This window comes from Oncorhynchus mykiss, chromosome 30 (genome assembly GCF_057628025.1).
Source record: "Oncorhynchus mykiss isolate SJ-2025 chromosome 30, ASM5762802v1, whole genome shotgun sequence".
Lineage (NCBI taxonomy): Eukaryota > Metazoa > Chordata > Actinopteri > Salmoniformes > Salmonidae > Oncorhynchus > Oncorhynchus mykiss.
The window spans coordinates 33,969,219-33,988,626 of record NC_143051.1 but is presented as its reverse complement, the minus strand read 5'-3'; the positions used below and the strand labels follow the sequence as shown (position 1 = coordinate 33,988,626).

At 42.2% G+C, this 19,408-nt stretch overlaps 1 pseudogene across 1 annotated transcript; it reads right to left on the bottom strand.

Moving 5' to 3' along the window:
- Nucleotides 1-1,215: 1,215 nt before the first annotated feature.
- On the bottom strand, nt 1,216-11,564 carry LOC110487598 (uncharacterized; annotated as a pseudogene). Its single transcript, XR_016493700.1, has 4 exons — nt 11,522-11,564; nt 3,265-3,456; nt 2,892-3,092; nt 1,216-1,627 (listed from the first exon to the last, which is right to left on the bottom strand). The product of XR_016493700.1 is annotated as an uncharacterized LOC110487598 (transcript).
- Nucleotides 11,565-19,408: the final 7,844 nt, after the last annotated feature.

The window sequence follows — 19,408 nt, the reverse complement described above, 5'->3', positions numbered from 1 at the left end:
AAAAGACGTAGGTTATTTTCAAGACAACACGTGCCATCTCAGTGTAACACAGGGCATTTGGAGAGGTAGACACCGTAGTGTTCATTGATATGTAAGTGCCATTAGCATTTCCAGACACGCTGTTGAGTAAATCAACTATTGCGGGAAGGTGAAGAGAAATATCAAACAAAAACAAGACTCTGTCAATAAACAGGATCCAGTAAATAATTATTTTGATGTTCCTCTTCACCCAGGTGAAGAGAGCTCGCTGGGAAGGGACAATCTGAGTGTAGTAGAAGAAACTCAGCCAAACAGAGGTTGTCATACTAGTGGGGAAAGTGTACCCCACTATCAGATTAGCAGCGAGCCAGAGCTCCAGATGTTCTGTGAAGAGGAAGTATTTCATTGCAATAAGAGAAACCAGGAAAACAATGGTGCAGCAAACTAACGAGCCCAGTAGTATCTTCACAGGCTGTTTGAGTTGCTCTCTGCCTGGCAGAGGACAGAACAGGCAGAAGGCAAAAAACAGGTTTGCAAATATGCTGATTGCAATGAAAGGCACATTGACGCTGATAAATGCCAGTTTGTCCATCCAAAGTACTGCTCCTGCAGTTCTGACGAGACAAGGTTTATGCTTGCAGTGATACCTTGTCTCTCAATCTCTAGAAGCTCAAATGCCACATTTGCATTCAACATGTGGAAACTAGGCCTAATGAGCTAGCAAATTACATAAGCCAACAACGAGATAATGCAAATATAGAACATTGACAACATTGGGTGGGGTGGTGGTGGAGGGGTTGGGCTGCAAGTGTTTGACAAACCCACCAAAACGGCAGCTTTCATCTTGAATGAAAGTTGTGCAGGGGGTTCCATAGGTTAATCCCAAATACATTTCTAAGGCTGTGATCCTTAGGCAGCATGTTGATAATCTCATAACAGTATACAGACTCTCTAGTAATCTTCTGGATGAAGGCAAAACATGAATTTGTTAGAATGCTATAACAGTGAAAAGTCTCATTTACAGCATACAAAAAGGCAGTGTAATCAATCTTCACCCTGTCCATCGATGCAAAATGGGCAGGTGCTCAACTGAAGAAGTTTAAAGATGGAACAACAAATGGGTAGAGCCCACAGTGAAAACACAGTCAAATGAACCATAACCTGTTTGCATCACATGTACCAACTGAGAACACAAGTAAACCAAACAATTTGAAAAACGAAATTAATATACTCATTTGTAAAATAGAAAGCAGGTTCTCACATTAAATGATGGGACTCAGACCCAGATTTAAACAATCCCAGGTGTAGTTGAATTCTGGTATATCAAACAAGAATTGAGCCTTGTTCTACATGGTTAGTCAGATTCAATGTTTAAAATATGCACCACCACAGTCCCGGGATAATTTAGGCCAATGTGTATGAAGCCAATCATTTTTAGTGTTGATTGAATCCAATAGTCCTGGGGTAGACTTAATCTGCGTCCACGAAAACACGGACACATTTTTTGTTGTAACCCAGCAAAGCCAAACCCCCCCCCCACCAGTTTGGTTCCATCGACCCAAAGCCAGTCTGCCTCGGCTGTCTCGTCATTGATTCCAAACCAGTTTGCATTCCAGTGGCTCAGAGGTAACTGGTCCAACAGAAACGTCTACAGCAGGAGACATGATTATATTGAGATGTGACAATGTTTATAACATGAAAAATACATTGGGATGTGACAATGTCTATAACAGGAGACAATATTACATTGGAATGCGACAATGCCTATAACAATGTCTATAACAGGAGACATGATTACATTGGGATGTGAATGACGAGTATAACAGGACACATGATTTTAAAAGGCAACAGTAAACATGTTGTTCCACACAAATGATACATTTGGGTGAATGACACATCATTCACCCAAATGTCATTCAAATCGGGCCTGTGGTGTCTGATATATTGCGTGTGACTAACAGACTTGATTCCTATAGCGCCCACCTTGGGCCAATCAGTGTCATTTTGTAAATGCCGGATCTCTATGGCAAGACTCATCATTCACCAAAGTTTCGTCAACATCGGGCCAGTGGTGTCTGAGATATTGTGTGGGTTAGCTAGACTCATATCCCTGAGTACATGAGACACATTTCAAAAATGTGCCCATTATAGCGCCACCGTGTGGTCAATATAAATGTTCTTGCATATGTTGAGACTTGACAGTGTATCTAACGTGTACGAAATGTTGCTCTTTCCATGTTCTCTCCCGTGGCATAGACTGACCAGGGGAATCCAGGTGAAAGCTATGTTCACTTATTGATTTCACCTGTTAAATCCACTTCAATCAGTGAAGGGGAGGAGACAGATTAAAGACGGATTTTTAAGCATTGAGACAATTGAGACATGGATTGTGTATGTGTGCCATTCAGAGAGTGAATGGGCAAGACAAAATATTTAAGTGCCTTTGAACAGGGCATGCATAGCGCCACCATCTGGCCAATCTCTACAGCAAGAAGCATCATTCACCCGAGTTTGGTCAATATCGGGCCAAGGTTGCCTGTGTGACTTTCATAGGAACGTACAAACAGATGGAGACGGATTCACAGGGGGAATATAAAATGAACTCAATGCATTTATCATGACCCCTACAGAACCCTGGCAGAAAGAAAAGGAAATTTGTGTGTCAATCTTTTTGACATTGGACTTTATCTTCCCTATTGATCTGCTATTTCCAGCCTTACCAGATAATTGAGAAAATCAACAGTGTCTAATCCACAACCTCTCTCCTCTCTCTCTTTCCCTCTGTTTCCCACCCTCCCTCTTTCTCCCACCCTCCATAGCTCTCTTTCCCTCTTTAACTCCACCCCCTCCTCTCCCTCTCTCTCTCTCTCTCTCTCTCATCCCCATCTCCCTCCCTCCCCACTCTATCTCACCTGTTCCTCAGCAGTGTGTACGATGGCCAGGTGTCCTCCTATCTCCATGAACGAGTCCTGGATGTTGTGCCAGTGCATACTCCTGGTGGAGATGTAGTAGCAGCTGCTGTTGAGCACCAGCCAGTCCCGAGGACAGGTTACCGGCGTTTGAAAGGGCCAACGGGGTTGACGTAGGTGACAGTGGTGATGTGGGCTCTGGTTCTGTCATACACAGCAGAAAAAAGGATTTAGATATAAATGTTTTACTTCAGCGTCATGACACACACACACACACACACACACACACACACACACACACACACACACACACACACACACACACACACACACACATACGCACACACACACACACACACACACACACACACATGACCTGATTTGGCCAACCTGGCCAGAAGCTCGTCTCTCTCCTTCACATGGTCTTCTTTCTTCGTCTGCAGTTCTCTCAGGGCTGCAATCGGGGCCGTTACGTTGACGGTCTCTCTCTGCATCTGGATCTGACCACCAGACTCGTTCTGAGGCAGAGGAGCCTGATGCTCATTGCGCAAGCCCAGATATAGATATTCTTATCTGAGAGGAAGACGAGCAGCAGGGGACTTCAGTCCAAAGCACCCAGGAAGAAAAAAAACAAGTCTTTAAAGAAGGGACGGCAAAGACAAAGAATGCGGTGAGCGTAGGGCAGAGGTGATGAGGTACCTTTGATAAGGCTAGTTGAATGTGGTAGCCATAAGAAGGAGCCCCATAGAACACAACAAGCAAATGTCTTTTCATTGTCTTTTATATGTGCTGAGTATGACATCATCAAGGTTTGTTCAGGATAAGAGAGATAGCGGCACTGCAACAATCACTGACTCCACACCGCTTTTTGAGCTCTCAGACTTTGTTAGGTTGCGAGTTTCATATTAGTCATTTACTGGGATGCAGGGCCGGCTCTAGCCTTTTGGCTAGAGCGAGATTTGGTTACACAAGTCAGATTACAAAGGTCACCAAACGGAGGGGGAAAAAACAGAAACAGAGGCCTTTATTTAAATGTTGTGTCACATTGGGACACTAGGGTAAATCAGGAAGTGGTTTAGGGAGGCAACATTTAAACAACGCTGTGTGTTTGCTGTGGATATATTCACAGTGGGTGCTCGCAGCGATGATGGACAGCAGAAGGACAGCGCACAGTGTGGCCAGGCAGGCCGTGGCTAACCTGTAGGGCCTGGGGCCCGTTCTCAGTGAGGGAACAGACACTGTTTTGGAGGACACAGAGAAGTACATGACACCAGTGTATAGAGCTGTATTTCAGTTGGAAATGTTGGTGCTAATTGCTCTGTATGTGGTTTTGGGGGGCTTTTGTGCAACGGAAACACTTGATAACACAGTCAGATACTATACTACATACAGCCTACTGTCTGCAGGCTGGGGATGCACAACATGCCTACAATGAAATATTTTCAGAATGTCAACAACATTTAATCCTGCAGACAAAAACCCATAAATGTGTGTTTGGTAGAAAATTAGATACATTTCATGAATCATTATAAAAAGCATGGAAGATAAATATGAAATCAAAAACTAGTAAGTATAATTGAAAGAGAGGTGTGATGAAATTATCTTTCAATAATTACATGTTTTATGTGGTACACACAAAGAAAAAAGGATTCAAATAAGAAAACAAATTTGGAATCATTGAAATATAAGCCTTAATGAAATTATTGCAAAACACAATTGTTATTGTGTGTTTTTGAGAAGGAAACAGGCTAATGGCTACTAATTATTAGGTATACTGTTTATACCCTATCAATCAGTACTTAGAGAATTGTTGAATAAATAAATGTTGATTCGATATTTGATTGAGCCAACCATTAAAAGGGGAACAAAAGTAATGTAAAGAAGAATAATCATGTGACTGCTCTTAAAAACAACCAAAATATTGTCAGTAGGCCACCTCTTGCTCCCGATGATTCACAAAATGCCTGTTGTTGAATCTTACTTCCCATCCTGTTTGTAGGGCAGGATTATGGTTGTTGCTATTCTAGGTCAGGAAATGAACCATGTCTGTGTAATCATTACACAAAGAGCATTTATTTGGCTGTTAAATGTCATGAGCATGTTGACTGCACCACAGAGTAGTAGGAGCATTCAGGAAAACTACATGGGCTGTATGGGAAGGGGTGTTGCTTGTTGCCAGTTTGGAGACAATTCCTGTCAGTAATATTGCCTGTGGTGCACTGCTTTCAAATCTGTTCCTCAGGGAACCCCAGTTTAGCCATTGCAGCATTAGCACATCTGATCAAATGAATCAATGGCTTGAGGATTAGATGACTAGTTGAATCAGGTATGCTGGTGCTGAAATAGGGGGGGTCCCAGAGGAACAGATTGACACATTTTGAAATGGATAATATTTCCACTTTACAGTATTAGGAGTCAGACATAAGGTCACAGCATGCAAATATATTTTTCACATTAGACGCAAGATTTAATTTAACTAATGACGTTCCTTAATAAAGAACTATTGTTCTTCAGAACTTGTGACAGTCCTGTAGTATTATACAATTAGCTATGGTGTCCGATACGTGGGAGGAAGCATCTTGAATACAAATTAGAAGCAGTGTCTATTCTATTGAGGAAGGTAATGATGAAAGACAGATATGGAAACCCAGAGAGAACTGTGTTTTGAATGCAATACACACCATGCCTGAGTGAACACTGCATAACCAAACCCACTGGGCACAGATGTCAGTTCAACATCTAGTTTTGATTTACATTGGGTTGAGTTGCGAACTTACTTGAATTCAACATGAAATCAACAAAAACGTTCACTATGTCATTAGATTTAGGTTCAAATTCCCTTTGATGACTTTTTCCAAATCCAAATCAGTTTTCCATGCTGATTAAACGTCCTCACGTTGATTTTTTGTTGTTGTTGAAATGTCGCGGACACAATGTTGATTCAACCAGTATATCCCAAACTTTACCACGTAAATCAGTCATTAGGCTCTCTTTGCCGGAAATTATGCAAATGTTGTTTTTGTCAAATGGTGGTCAAGGATGTTCTTGTCCCAAATGCCATACATTTCATTCGGTTTTGAAAATTCGTAATATATAGTACGAATTGTAATTCGTAACATATGCGAAATGGATGATGGACATCCACAAATTAATACAAAACATTAGTAACGTAACATATCATACTAAATGTGGTGTTTGGGATTTACATACAGAATCATACGAAATGCTCTGAGACCAGTTTGATTTCCAATCCCTGTCTGCTTTCATTACTGAAACATTTTAGATCATTTCTATAATTTCCATAAATACATGACTTTTATATATAGATATATAGATATTTTTTTTACCTTTATTTAACTAGACAAGTCAGTTAAGAACACATTCTTATTTAAAATAACGGCCTACCCCGGCCAATTGTGTGCAGCCCTATGGGACTACCTATCACTGCCAGATGTCTGCAAGAGTCTGTAATGACGCCTCTTGCACTGAGATGCAGGGCCTTAGACCACTGCGCCACTCAGGAGCCCGAGTGGAAATGTCTGGAAATTATTTTATGGGTTTGGGCTAACTATCTGAATTGAACAACTTGTAGTAGGCTAACTTTTCTAATTAAAATGCCACTAATTAACTATTTACAAGTAGAATATAGTATTAGCATATGCATGTTTCATGTTGTGTTTTTTTATGACATGTTTTGTGGGGTATTTAATCATTTAGATGCAGTGCAATCAATGTACAGTGCCTTGCGAAAGTATTCGGCCCCCTTGAACTTTGCGACCTTTTGCCACATTTCAGGCTTCAAACATAAAGATATAAAACTGTATTTTTTTGTGAAGAATCAACAACAAGTGGGACACAATCATGAAGTGGAACGACCTTTATTGGATATTTCAAACTTTTTTAACAAATCAAAAACTGAAAAATTGGGCGTGCAAAATTATTCAGCCCCCTTAAGTTAATACTTTGTAGCGCCACCTTTTGCTGCGATTACAGCTGTAAGTCGCTTGGGGTATGTCTCTATCAGTTTTGCACATCGAGAGACTGACATTTTTTCTCATTCCTCCTTGCAAAACAGCTCGAGCTCAGTGAGGTTGGATGGAGAGCATTTGTGAACAGCAGTTTTCAGTTCTTTCCACAGATTCTCGATTGGATTCAGGTCTGGACTTTGACTTGGCCATTCTAACACCTGGATATGTTTATTTTTGAACTATTCCATTGTAGATTTTGCTTTATGTTTTGGATCATTGTCTTGTTGGAAGACAAATCTCCGTCCCAGTCTCAGGTCTTTTGCAGACTCCATCAGGTTTTCTTCCAGAATGGTCCTGTATTTGGCTCCATCCATCTTCCCATCAATTTTAACCATCTTCCCTGTCCCTGCTGAAGAAAAGCAGGCCCAAACCATGATGCTGCCACCACCATGTTTGACAGTGGGGATGGTGTGTTCAGGGTGATGAGCTGTGTTGCTTTTACGCCAAACATAACGTTTTGCATTGTTGCCAAAAAGTTCAATTTTGGTTTCATCTGACCAGAGCACCTTCTTCCACATGTTTGGTGTGTCTCCCAGGTGGCTTGTGGCAAACTTTAAACAACACTTTTTATGGATATCTTTAAGAAATGGCTTTCTTCTTGCCAATCTTCCATAAAGGCCAGATTTGTGCAATATACGACTGATTGTTGTCCTATGGACAGAGTCTCCCACCTCAGCTGTAGATCTCTGCAGTTCATCCAGAGTGATCATGGGCCTCTTGGCTGCATCTCTGATCAGTCTTCTCCTTGTATGAGCTGAAAGTTTAGAGGGACGGCCAGGTCTTGGTAGATTTGGTGGTCTGATACTCCTTCCATTTCAATATTATCGCTTGCACAGTGCTCCTTGGGATGTTTAAAGCTTGGGAAATCTTTTTGTATCCAAATCCGGCTTTAAACTTCTTCACAACAGTATCTCGGACCTACCTGGTGTGTTCCTTGTTCTTCATGATGCTCTCTGCGCTTTTAACGGACCTCTGAGACTATCACAGTGCAGGTGCATTTATACGGAGACTTGATTACACACAGGTGGATTGTATTTATCATCATTAGTCATTTAGGTCAACATTGGATCATTCAGAGATCCTCACTGAACTTCTGGAGAGAGTTTGCTGCACTGAAAGTAAAGGGGCTGAATAATTTTGCACGCCCAATTTTTCAGTTTTTGATTTGTTCAAAAAGTTTGAAATATCCAATAAATGTCGTTCCACTTCATGATTGTGTCCCACTTGTTGTTGATTCTTCACAAAAAAATACAGTTTTATATCTTTATGTTTGAAGCCTGAAATGTGGCAAAAGGTCGCAAAGTTCAAGGGGGCCGAATACTTTCGCAAGGCACTGTAGATTATGTTAGGCAATTAGATTTCACCACTAGCCTTCAAAATGCTTTAAAATGGTTGCATGTAGGCTACTATACAAAAAGCTGATGGATAAATAAAGATATCCCACTCAGGCCATTTAACATTTTAAAAAAAAAGGTAGGTTCTGGTCTGCTTAACAGGGTGGCTCTCCCATAGGCTCCGATGCATTAGCAGCTGGGTCTGGTCTGCTTCATTCATTGTTTTTATATGAACCAGAAAAAAATGAAGGAGTGGAATGTCTCGCTTCCTCTTCCTCCTCTGCTATACATTTCTGAGGTTATTTTTGATCAGCCACTAGAGTGCCCCACAAGCCTTTAAAATGCTTTTGTGTAAAGTGTGTGCTGTACAGTAGGCTATAAACACAGTACTGCTAGTACTGCTGCTGAACTTACTGTATGTGAACGGAAAGGTGAGTACAGTTAGGTCATCAAGGGAACACAGTGTTTAACCATGACGATTAAGAGACAGCACAATACGATTTCCAGAGCAGTGCTGCTCCCAATGACCTTCATCAGACTGCTGTGTTTTTCCGTTGGACAGTTACGTTCCAGCACATCATGTCTCAGGAATCACCATAGATATTAGCCAACCGACTACAGGGAATGGTGGTAATAATGAATGTTTAGCTCACGTAAAGCATCTCACTGACCCACATCACAACATCCTATCACCTACTAATGACCGGTGGGGATAGATGACATAAATTCCATGTCCTTAGGTTCTCTTTGTGTGTGTGCTGCGCTTGCGCACTTGTGTGTGTGCTCGTGTACCTTTAACTCACGTTGTGAAGGCTTACCATGCCTTTCCTTTGTCACATTGAGTCAGACAGTAACAAAAGGGTAACTCCCTTTCCTGTATCTGTTACTGCATCCCTTTCAGTAAATCTTCCCAACCCAGAATGCTCTGTGATACTCCCCTGGATTCACTCACTATATGGGAGTCAGCCATGTGTCCTCACTCCCTAATTGATTGAAATAGATATAGGAAGTGGATGACTCCTTTCACGGGAATGCTGAAACTGCTTACTTTAGGATGTTGAGTAATGCTATTTGTGTTTAGGGGTGGGGTAGGGATTGGGAAATGTCAGTGTGTTCTGGCTACTGTTATCAACCATTATAAGCCTGCCAGAATGTGTGTGGTCCTACTACTGCTGCTTTGAAGTAACTGCTTCAATGCAGGAGAACTACTCTGACACAGGAAAAAATAATTACCATTAGGCAACACGTGGTTAGGTAGGTTACTTTCTAAATGTAAACCGTTGCAGTTACTAGTTACCTGTACAAAATTGTAATCAGTAATGTAACTTTTGTAATGTAATCGGATTACTTTCAGTTACTTACCTTAAGCGGCATGAGAAGAGGACAAAAAGGTTCCATCTGTGCCATCATAGTGGTCTCTCACTTATGGTCAGACTGACTCAGGTGGAACAAACATAAACTTGCACCTTTTTTCAATTTAAAAGTAATTCAAGGAGTAATCTAGTTTTTCAAAAGTATCTGTAATCCTATTACAATATTTCTGCTGGTAACTTTTTTGTAATCAGATGACATGTAATCAGTTACTGCCCAACCCTGACTGTCTACACAACTTTAGGGCCTTGCTAGCTAGTCTTGATTTTCTAGCATGGTGCTGTGAGTCTGGCCAAGCAAGACTAAGGCCTAGCAAACCTAACTACCAGCATCTAATTCTGAGTTTGTTTTTGGTAAGGATGTTATGATTGGGCAGGGATAGATAGACAGATATGCCACTCATTCTGTAGTGCCAAGACAAAGAGGGAGTAACATTCAACAATCTTGTAGAAACAATTGGTCAATTCCATTTCAATTCCAGGGAGCCACCTTTTTCATTGGAATTTGGTTTACTTTCTGAATTGACTGAAATGTTAATGGAATTAACCACAACCCTGGTTAAAAGTGAGGATAATTCGATCAGCTCACAAAAATCTGAGAAATATTTAAGAAGGTCTAAGGACCAGCAGGTGGCACTGCGGTTATTGTGACGGCCAGGCTGAAAGGTACACCCTTACATTTTGCCCATTCATTTCTTACTTACTCCTATGTACAGTACACAGACATGACCGTTCATGCTTGCACGTATGCAAGTGTGTGTTAATGCATTTTGTTTTGTGTATGTGCACTTGTGTGTACATGTGCACGTGTGTGTGTCAGTGTGTGTGCATCTCTGCTTTTTGCGTTTCTGTCTGAGTGAGTTCTGTTTCTTTTTGAGTATCTGTAGTGTAAGTCTCTGTGTGTGTGTGTGTGTGCGTGTGAGCGTGCGTGCGCTCAGCACCATTCAGAGCATGGCGTTTTAGTCAGAGGGACAAAGCTGGGGGGGGGTTACTTAACCCCAACGCCTCCAGGTGAGGCAGGACAGAGGTGACATGATGGATGTCAGACAGATCAGACAGCCCTATTCCATCATGCACCTGACCTGTGTCTGAGTCTGGTCATTGGATACCGGAGTTGAGGCCAATACGGCTAACTTCCCTCCCTGAATGGATCACATTCCATGTAACACACACCCTGTCACAAACCACACACACCCAACCACACACGCAGCACCCACCCACATGCACAGCACATTAATCACTTCCAGTAAGGACAGAAAGCTTACCGTACACGTATCACTGGTCATTGGTTACTGCATGAATAATAAGGTACATTGCATATGAATATTCATTCCCAAATGTCATAATCAGATGCATTATTACAGTAGGCTAATGTTACGGTTTACAAACACTACCAGGTCAAAGAGCAATGACCTTAAAAATGTACATATCTTGAGTGCCAAAATAGTAATGTACAGACACCTCTGATAATACACATCCTGTTGTGGATTGTTGCTTGATCAAAAAAACATTATGGAGTCTGTTTGAATCCTCAAACTACTTTCAGTTCCACGCAGACTAGGTGACCAAAGTACCACACTGGTTCTATTTCATCTACGAGAGAGGAAATGATGTGGTCATTGATGCCTCACAGGAAAGTATGCGTCACTTGAAGAGATGTGACCCAATTTATTGGTCAATGTTATTGCAACACTGTCCCAAAATCAGCAAGTCATTCAGACCTGACTTCCAACGTGTACAATTAGGAGTCTCTTTTGGAAACAAATCGTTTGATAGGAAATCATTCAACAATCTGTAGACTTTTTTTAGTGACACTAACAGCAATGTAGGATTAATGTATAAAACAATTTAAACCAAAACTCGTATTTCATTTAAATTAACATCATACTCATCTGTCTCACCTGTCTTTGTGCTAGTCTTCAGCCCCCTCCAGGTGTCGCCCATCTTCCCCATTATCCCCAGTGTACCTGTGTTCTCTGTTTGTCTGTTGCCAGTTTGTTTTATTTCTCCAAGCCTACCACTGTTTTTCCCTGTGCCTCTGTCTGTCTCTAGTTCCTGTTTTCTAGCTTTCCTGGGTTTTGACCATTCTACCTGCCTTGACCCTGAGCCTGCCTGTCGTTCTGTACCTTGTTATACCATCCTGGACTACTGACCTCTGCCTGCCCTTGACCTGTCGTTTGCCTGCCCCCCTGTTTTTGTAATAAACTTGTATTACTTTGAAACTGTCTGTATCTGGGTCTTCTCTTGAGCCTTGACACTCATCATAACATCTATTTGTAGTAAATACCTTTTAGGGTCAATGAAAAGTTCTGATGGCATAGAGCACCTCAAACATGTGGGACAACGGATGACAGGGTCCTGTGTAGCTCAGTTGGTAGAGCATGACGCTTGCAACGCCAGGGATGTTGGTTGGATTCCCATGGGGGAGCAGCATGAAAATGTATGCACTCACTACTGTAAATCGCTCTGGATAAGAACAACTGCTAAGATGTCATTTCCCTTTCTTTTGATAAAAAGAGAGATCTCGACATGATTAAATAAGAACTCCCTCAGTGTTTAGTCTCGTTGTTTTTCTGCTCAAACCTTTGAACTCAGGCGTACCAGGTTAAAGCCTGCCAGCCGAACCTCTACCTCCATGCCGAGCCGCTTGGCACAAAGTCAATGCCCAACCCAACTGTTTTAAAATTGACGAGCATACCTCGTCGCTGCTTTTCGCTGCTATGGAGAATAGACAATATGAATGACAGTTTTACATGTTTATGGCTTCTGCAGACTGATTTTGTTGTGTCTGACACTTCGAATGCCAGATTTTCAGGCCAAGTCTGTCACATATCCTGAAATATGAACAAAACAAAACATTATGAACACCATCCTAATATTGAGTTGTGTCCCCTTTTTTACCTCAGAACAGTCGCCATTTGTCAGGGCATGGACTCTACAAGGTGTCGAAAGTGTTCCACAGGGATGCTGGCCCATGTTGACTCCAATGCTTCATAGAGTTGTGTCAAGTTGGCTGGATGTCCTTTGGGAAGTGGACCATTCTTGATACACACAGACACACAAACCGGTGCACTCTGAATGGCACACAAACACAATCCATGTCTCAGTTTCTCAAGGCTTAGAAAATCCCTCTTTAACCTGTCACCTCCCATTCATCTACACTGATTGAGGTGGATTTAACAGGTGACATCAATAAGGGATCATAGTTTTCACCTGGATTCATCTGGTCAATCTATGTCATGGAAAGAGCATGTTCCTAATTGTTTGTACACTAAGTATATTTTTCCATAAGATCATTACAGTTATGAATTATAACATCTTAGTCAAGCATAATGTCAATGAGTTTTGCATTATCACATGATAATAACTAAATCACTAAATTCACTCATGCTGCCAAACATACCCTTGTAAAACTGACCATCCTACCGATCCTCGACTTCTGCGATGTCATTTACAAAATAGCCTCCAATACCCTACTCAATAAATTGGATGCAGTCTATCACAGTGCCATCCGTTTTGTCACCAAAGCCCCATATACTACCCACCACTGCGACCTGTACGCTCTCGTTGGCTGGCCCTCGCTTCATACTCGTCGCCAAACCCACTGGCTCCAGGTCATCTGCAAGACCCTGCTAGGTAAAGCCCCGCCTTATCTCAGCTCGCTGATCACCATAGCAGCACCCACCTGTAGCACGCGCTCCAGCAGGTATATCTTTCTGGTCACCCCCAAAACCAATTCTTCCTTTGGCCTCCTCTCCTTCCAGTTCTCTGCTGCCAATGACTGGAACGAACTACAAAAATCTCTGAAACTGGAAACACTTATCTCCCTCACTAGCTTTAAGCACCAGCTGTCAGAGCAGCTCACAGATTACTGCCCCTGTACATAGCCCATCTATAATTTAGCCCAAACAACTACCTCACCCCCTACTGTATATATTTATTTATTTTGCTCCTTTGCACCCCATTATTTATATCTCTACTTTGCACATTCTTCCACTGTAAATCTACCATTCCAGTGTTTTACTTGCTATATTGTATTTACTTCGCCACCATGGTCTTTTTGTTTGCCTTTACCTCCCTTATCTCACCTCATTTGCTCACATCTTATATAGACTTATTTTTTATACTGTATTATTGACTGTATGTTTGTTTTACTCCATGTGTAACTCTGTGTCGTTGTATGTGTCGAACTGCTTTGCTTTATCTTGGCCAGGTCGCAATTGTAAATGAGAACTTGTTCTCAACATGCCTACCCGGTTAAATAAAGGTGACATAACTAAATAAATCAATAAAATGCTGTTGTAATTCAGTATTTTGTAAAAAGGGGTAGGGAATAATGTAAATAGAGATATATTTAAGTTGGTAGTACACAGACATATTTTACTTGAACAAGTTATCAATTTCCCCTTAGCAAACAGTGACATTAGATTCCAATGAAGCTGCAAAGGCTGCTACTAGTTTTGGCTGTGCCTCAGCCGTTGACTCAGGTTGTCAACCGACACCTGGCCCAGTCTACTATGATGGCAATAGTAGGTGTAAACGTCACTCTTATTTCTGTAGGTCCGGTTCATCAGGATTTCCTTCTGCCGCCAGTACTCTATGTAAATGGTGAATGCAAATGCTTTTACATGATGTATTTGGTTTGTAACAGACCATGAACCCACAACCAAGATACGGTCTGGGCTCTATTTTAACAAAGCTAATGCAATGGCAAATCTTAGCACTGGCGTTAAGCTTGTGTTTTCTAGGTTTGGGGGTGTGTCCGAAATATTTGAGCTACTTTCACAACCGGAATTATGGGAGCCGTAGCTGCTGGTGGTGCGAAAGGGCTGGGTTTTGATGAATAAACCATTCGTGGGTGTGTCGAGGCTTGGCTCCTCACTGGCCAATCAGAACATGCTCCATGGCTAAATATGTGGTTGCTCTAAGTTGTGTATTGCCTTGTCATCAAATCCAATTTGAATGTTAGTCCGTTATAGCCTAGTTCGTTAAATAGCCTGCCCCATATTTTCTAAATACGTTGAACATATTTGAAGTCCACAGTGTTAGGGTTACAAGCCCGCGAAGCTGAGTGAAACCCTATATTTATTTGTTGGCATTGATTATTATTATTTTCCTTCTTCTGCCTATTGGTGGGAAAAAAAAATGGAATACCTGTGAGATGGTAAAGCCTAGGACGTTAACAACCTTGCATGATGGTAAATGGCCAAGGGCCACACCCTCTTATGCACATACCATGCCAATTGGCCACATGGTGGTGCTATAACAAGCCATTGAAAATGCTAATTTTGAAAGCTCACACACCTCACCCCATTTGAGAGTCCTGAAATTCAGTATATACGTCCATATTTTTTAAAGGAACAAATATGCCTCAAGGACCCATAAAGGTCCACCATTATGGATCTTCTGCCATTTACAATTTTGTGAAAAACTCTACTCTTCTGGCACCGATTGACCGATCTCCACAAAACTTAATATATGGTATCTATGGACCAAGCTCTCACAACTGATGTTCATCCAGGAAAGCGTCTCAAACAACATGGCCACTACTGACCAATAAACACGAATGTGGGCGTGGTCTGGCACATACATACATATACCTCCAACACGGATATTCATATTGTAACAAAACTTGGTACACATGTTCCAAAAACTGTTAAGTCTCAACACATGTAGGCACATTCCGATCGACCATACAGTGGCTCTATAATGGGTGCATGTTTATATCTCTTGATCTGGTTGACTCAGAGTGATGAAATTTAGCACACACACTCAGGGATATGAATCTAGCTAACCTGTATAGTATGGTTTAGTTTGGCCGAATGGTGGTGCTTTTGGACATAGCAGCCATACTGTTTGCGCAGGAGTCTTAGAAAATAGTGTGATTGAAGATGTGCATCTATAGATGCTATATACCAAATTCGATGCCGATCGGTCCATCAGCTCTGTAGAAGAATGCATTTTAAAGTAGTAAACATCATTGAACATTGATCCGTTTGATTTGGAGTCCTGATATTTGGCAAGAATGGTAAACAGTACAGAAGTAACTTGTCAATGTTTCCCATTTTTCCTGATGGTGGCACAGTGGGCCCATAGCTGAGCCCCGGCATTTGTTGCTTGCAGCTATATTTATTATTATTAATCTTCTTCCGTAAGACCAAATGAAAATGCTAATTCCCGTGAAATGGTGAGGCCTAGGAAGGGAGAAGGGGTTATCTGCATCCCAATATGGCGACCGGAGTATGGGCGAGTGTGTTTATCGAAAGTAAAGTAGTGGACGTGTGGAAAGGAGTGCGTGTGTCGGAAGTAAAGTATTGGGAGTGTGGAAAGGAGTGGGTGTGTCTGAAGGATAGTAGCGGGCACGTGGAAAGGAGTGGGTGTGTCGGAAGGAAAGTAGTGGGTGTGTGGAAAGGTGTGTCGAATACACTCTGCTATAGGTTAGATGGTTTTGAATGAGCTGTGTTGTTTGTCTTCCATTTCTTACCAGGCAACTACCATGCATTGAGCTACCATACCGCAATAGTTTGGAATTCTGTTTTTAGTCTGGGTCATTTTTCACTGTTAGTTTTACACAAATAATTGTACATTTTCAGTTATAAAACTGACCATTGTTTGTTTTTGATTGAATGTATTGACGATGGGTGTACTGTTGCTTCATGCGTTGCGTGCATGTGCTTACTGCGACTGTCACCCTGATATTGGCTACTAGGTATCTACTTCCCATTCCTTTGCCGGACAGTAGTGTTTGTCAAGTGGGAGCGAAGGGCACTGTGTCCGCTGGCTTATCTCATAGTGCAGCCCAATCAGCCACGTCAAACGGTCTTGAGTGGCAACAAATCTGCCCAATCTGCTGATTCGTTACATAGGTTCATCTCAAGGAACAAATATGCCTCAAGGACCCATAAGGTCCTCCATGATGGATTTTCCGTCATTTAGAAGTTTGTTAAAACCACTTAAAACGCTACTCCTCTGGCACCAAATGACCGATCTGCACGAGTCTTGATATATTGCATCTATGGACCAAGCTCTCACAGAATAGCATCTCAAACAACATGGCCGCTACTGACCAATAAACATTAATGTGGGCGTGGTCTGGCACATAAATGCATATAACTCCGATACTAATATTTGTATTGTAACAAAACTTGGTACATGTCCAAATCAAATCAAATCAAATCAAATTTTATTTGTCACATACACATGGTTAGCAGATGTTAATGCGACTGTAGCGAAATGCTTGTGCTTCTAGTTCCGACAATGCAGTAATAACCAACGAGTAATCTAACTAACAATTCCAAAACTACTACCTTATACACACACGTGTAAAGGGATAAAGAATATGTACATAAAGATATGTGAATGAGTGATGGTACAGAATGGCATAGGCAAGATGCAGTAGATGGTATCGAGTACAGTATATACATATGAGATGAGTATGTAAACAAAGTGGCATAGTTTAAAGTGGCTAGTGATACATGTACTCCATAAAGATGCAGTAGATGATATAGAGTACAGTATATACGTAGACATATGAGATGAATAATGTAGGGTATGTAAACATTACATTAAGTAGCATTGTTTAAAGTGGCTAGTGATATATTTGACATCAATTCCCATTATTAAAGTGGCTGGAGTTGAGTCAGTGTGTTGGCAGCAGCCACTCAATGTTAGTGGTGGCTGTTTAACAGTCTGATGGCCTTGAGATAGAAGCTGTTTTTCAGTCTCTCGGTCCCAGCTTTGATGCATCTGTACTGACCTCGCCTTCTGGATGATAGCGGGGTGAACAGGCAGTGGCTCGGGTGGTTGTTGTCCTTGATGATCTTTATGGCCTTCCTGTGACATCGGGTGGTGTAGGTGTCCTGGAGGGCAGGTAGTTTGCCCACGGTGATGCGTTGTGCGGACCTCACTACCCTCTGGAGAGCCTTACGGTTGTGGGTGAAGCAGTAGCCTTACGGTTGTGGGTGAAGCAGTTGCCGTACCAGGCGGTGATACAGCCCGACAGGATGCTCTCGATTGTGCATCTGTAGAAGTTTGTGAGTGCTTTTGGTGACAAGCCGAATTTCTTCAGCCTCCTGAGGTTGAAGAGGCGCTGCTGCTCCTTCTTCACGATGCTGTCTGTGTGGGTGGACCAATTCAGTTTGTCTGTGATGTGTACGCCGAGGAACTTAAAACTTACTACCCTCTCCACTGCTGTTCCATCGATGTGGATAGGGGGGTGTTCCCTCTGCTGTTTCCTGAAGTCCACAATCATCTCCTTAGTTTTGTTGACGTTGAGTGTGAGGTTATTTTCCTAACACCACACTCCGAGGGCCCTCACCTCCTCCCTGTGGGCCGTCTCGTCGTTGTTGGTAATCAAGCCTACCACTGTTGTGTCGTCCGCAAACTTGATGATTGAGTTGGAGGCGTGCGTTTACCACGCAGTCGTGGGTGAACAGGGAGTACAGGAGAGGGCTCAGAACGCACCCTTGTGGGGCCCCAGTGTTGAGGATCAGCGGGGTGGAGATGTTGTTACCTACCCTCACCACCTGGGGGCGGCCCGTCAGGAAGTCCAGTACCCAGTTGCACAGGGCGGGGTCGAGACCCAGGGTCTCGAGCTTGATGACGAGTTTGGAGGGTACTATGGTGTTAAATGCTGAGCTGTAGTCGATGAACAGCATTCTCACATAGGTATTCCTCTTGTCCAGATGGGTTAGGGCAGTGTGCAGTGTGGTTGAGATTGCATCATCTGTGGACCTATTTGGGCGGTAAGCAAATTGGAGTGGGTCTAGGGTGTCAGGTAGGGTGGAGGTGATATGGTCCTTGACTAGTGTCTCAAAGCACTTCATGATGACGGAAGTGAGTGCTACGGGGCGGTAGTCGTTTAGCTCAGTTACCTTAGCTTTCTTGGAAACAGGAACAATGGTGGCCCTCTTAAAGCATGTGGGAACAGCAGACTGGGATAGAGATTGATTGAATATGTCCGTAAACACGCTCGTAAACATGCTCTGAGGGCACGGCTGGGGATGCCGTCTGGGCCTGCAGCCTTGCGAGGGTTAACATGTTTTACCCACCTCGGCTGCACCTCGGCCAAACACTGTCAAGGCTCAACAAGTACATTCAAATCGACCACATGGTGGCGCTATTACAGACACGTGTTTATATCTCTTAATCTGTTTGACTCAGCGTGAGGAAATTTTACACACATGCTAAGTAGTGCTGAGCGATTACCTGAAATGTCAATTATTTGAATTCCATTTCGTTCATTTTTTTCTGTGAGAATGCGTACATTGTACAGTTTCTCTAGAGATAAATCATATCAAACTGTGCGATGTAGTAGGGAGTTGTACTTTCCAACAGGCCAATATTCTACATAGTTAAGCGCAGACAAATGTGGTAATTAACTACAATGACCATAATCCACTGCGCGCTGTTCTGTGTGTTTCTTTCATGCATTCTACTTTAGGTTAATGTGGGGCAGACACGGAGAACGAGAGAAGAGACAGAAGAATATGCGATTTAGAGGGAGAGAGCAGTTGCTTCTCTATCCCTCTAACGACCAGAGAATGCCTAAAATTGCACTTGACAGCGAGTGTTAGTGAATGTAGCATCACGTTTTGTTGGGAAAGAACCTTGCTTTTTAATGCTAGTAACCCCATTGTTTAAAAGCAATAATACTCTCGAATTCATGTGTTACGACATTTTTGTCATGCTTGTAATGTGATGATAGCCACGAGGCCTCTCATGTATTATTTCTTAATCAAATCATATTAAAAAATAAAATAACAACTTGTTTAAATAGTCCTAAATAC